Here is a 3365-nt window from a genome sequence, read left to right as displayed (position 1 = left end):
CTGAAGAAATAATGTTGAATGCAATAAAATATGTAAATGTTAAAAAAAGAACTACAGTATATATACATGTGTATATAAACATACATATGCTTAATGTATTTGTAAAAATATAGACATTATATGCAGCTGGGGGTGTAGCTTAGTGATAGAGCACTTCCCTAGTGAGTTCAAGGCCCTGGATACCATCCTCAGCACCACAAATCAATATCAATATCATCATCATCATCATCATCATCATCATCATCATCATCGTCGTCGTCATTATCATTATCATCTTTTTCCTAGATATATCTACACATAAATTTACATATATTTATATGTATCTTATAGAATCCCTACATGTTAAAAGAATTGTTGTCTACACAATTAAAATATCTGATGTAATACTACTTATATCCTAAAATATACTGTAGTTTATATCTTAAAATATGTAATATAATATTGAATAGATTGATAGCTACAGAAATTAATTCTAAACGGGTACTGGGAGAAATCATGGCACACTGAGTCTTAGATTGATTTAATTTGCATGATTTTGTCCATCTCTGACATACTCTATTTTTCTCTCCCTTAGTATTCTCCCTCAAACTGAGATCTTGGTTCAAGTTTCCAATTTGATGTGGTTGAAGAAGACACAAGTGGAGAGACAAGAGGTTGGTGGAAGTGCCTAAGGTAACTGAGCAGGTTTGGCACTGTTCATGGCACCCACTTTTGTGCAGGGTCTGCAAGCTCAGCCCCCGAGAGACACTTTCCAGGGATCTCTCCATACACAGCCTCAGATTGGGAGGGCTGTGGTCAGCAAAGGGTACGGAATGGGTTCCCAGATTGGGTGGCACTTGCTCTCTACGTATGCCAGGCTCAATGCAAGGCTGAGCTGATGGGCCTAGAAGTCACGAGATAAACAGCTCATAGAACTGTGGAGAAAAGATCACTGTGAACTGGAATGCAAATGGGTAACTGGTTAGTACTTGGGCAGGTGGGTAGGATTGGACACATCTTACTTAAGAATTACTATGTATAAATGCACCATTTTAGGGAAAAGAAATCATTATTTGCACTTGCAATTTTTTGTGCTCCCTTTTATGCGACCCTCAGCCTTGGAAACCCAAGTTTAAATAAAGTGAATAGCTAGCCCTTTAAGGCAAGAGACAAAACAAAAGCCAGAACTCCACACATAATCCACTGAAGCCCTTTACTTCCTGTTTTTGATCAGCAGCCCATTTTTCTTTCACTGTTGTGAGAGATTTCAATGGCTTTAATTTATTCATTAATCTACATGTATTTCTGCACCATATTTTTTGCCAGTTAAGTCTATAAAAAGATATTTGTCATGGGACTGAAAATAAAATATTTTAAAACCTGTAAAATCATGGAAACAGATTTGATTAAATTCCAAATGACTAGCTTTGCATATAATTTCCCCCTCTGGACTGTGTGCCTTAAAGATAAATATCATGTCTTCTTCATCACATCAATAATAGGTGTTAGATACATATTTATTGGATTAATGTGTCTCTGTTATCTATTGCTGTGTAACAAAGTATCCTAAAGCTTAGTGGAGTAAAATAACAGCCTCTGGATTTTATTCTTTGCAGGTTTTTTTGCCAGGCAGTTCATTTCTGCTCCATGTACCCTCACCTGCAACTCCTTGCCTAGGCCCAGAGGATCCACTTCCAAGGTGGCTCATTCCCATGGCTCACCTGTCTCTGCAAGTTGTCAGGGATGGGAAAAGTCAGGCTCAGAAAGGATGCTGGGACAGTGGGGGTCTGCTTCTTCTCCATGTCATCTCAGGGCTTCTACTTTTCCACATTTTCTCTCTACATGGTCCTGCCACATGTCACACATCTCCAGGGGAGCAGCTAGACATGCTCATGTTAGAAAAATGCCAAAGGGAAACTGATAAAACCTGGTGCAGTTTAGACTGTGACTCAGAATGGAGTCTGTTCTGCTGCACTCCACAGACTCAGGGTGGGAGAGGACCACACAAGGGCATGGGTAGCAGTGGCATGAGTAACTGATCCATCTTTAGAAACTAATATCTCTTGAATGCACGAACATAGTCATTGAAGAACCCTTCAGGTTTGAAGAAAGAAAGAAATCGAAAGACAAGTGAAAGAAAGTACTACACAAAGCCATATATCTATATAAAGAGAGAGCATGGTGCCCTGGGAGGTGACAGGTGAAATATAGTAGAGAAATACATGGAAACATGTGAGGTCCAGTTCCATAAAGTGCAATGTTACATGATGTCACACTGCTAAGCTTATGAAATGCTATTAGCTGCGTTCTCCCAAACAAAAATATTTTAATAGATTTACGATGAAGAAGGAATTTGAATAACCAAGGACAATGGACTAAAGTCATGGTTATTAGAGGACTTCTTTCTGGAATTGGTACTAGACCATCACACATAGAACACAGGAGTAGGATGGACCACTCAAATCCTATAATATAAATTCTTGTATCCTTGCTTTCTCTTTTAAAAAATAGGCACATGAGATTCTTCTAGGTAAGTCACAATATCTGAATTTATTAATATGTTATAATGACTATTTTTATATAAGTTAAAGTGTGAAAAATATTTCAGTAGATCATGGTATATGTCCATATGGTATAGCTGGTATGTCAGATGCAATTTTAGCATCTTATAGTTAACATCGTGAGGGGAGAGATGTACTAATGCTTTCACAGGAAGGGCTCCCGCACAATTGTGCAAAACCTCACTGCAGAGATTGCTGAATGAGCATCGCAGAAGAGACCTTGCCCTGTTCTTTGGCCATATCTCAGTGCCCACATATGCTATTATGCAATAGCCTTGGGCTCACTTTGGAAATTTACAAAACATTACCCAGAAGTTTTGCTGTTAAAAAGATCCTGCAGAACATCGCATCCCTTCTACTTCTGGCCTGGCCTCACAACAGGCTCCTCTGGCACCTTCTAAGTTTCAGCCTTTGTCTCTACTCCTGCTCCCTCCAGAAGAGCTCTGTAGGCTTGGGGTTGGTGCTTCTCCTCATCAACAGGAAGGTACCACTGTGCAACCCCACAGGGAGCAGAAGAGCCCTTGGAGAAAGGACTGCCCTAAACTGAGGCGCCCTCCACCTGCTTCTGTGAGCCTCCTTAGAAGAACGTGGCAAGATGCCTGTGGGGCAGGTCCGCCGAGGAAGCCTACTTGGGCATGGGTTTCCAGGGAGAACAGGCAACTGTGGAAGCTGATTCATTTGCTTGACACTCTTATCCTCTGAGCTTCTGTCCTTCCCACACCCCTGCCTACTCATCACACGTATCACACACTCACACAGATGTGTACACCCTTACATATAGAAATGCACGTTCACCGATGCAGCTGGACACATGCACTTACATGC

Source organism: Heterocephalus glaber, unplaced genomic scaffold (assembly GCF_053883595.1).
Source record: "Heterocephalus glaber isolate CG9 unplaced genomic scaffold, H.glaber_assembly_v1.0 deba00001472, whole genome shotgun sequence".
Classification (NCBI taxonomy): domain Eukaryota; kingdom Metazoa; phylum Chordata; class Mammalia; order Rodentia; family Bathyergidae; genus Heterocephalus; species Heterocephalus glaber.
The sequence above is the reverse complement of the archived record's forward strand: the minus strand, read 5'-3'. Positions refer to the sequence as shown.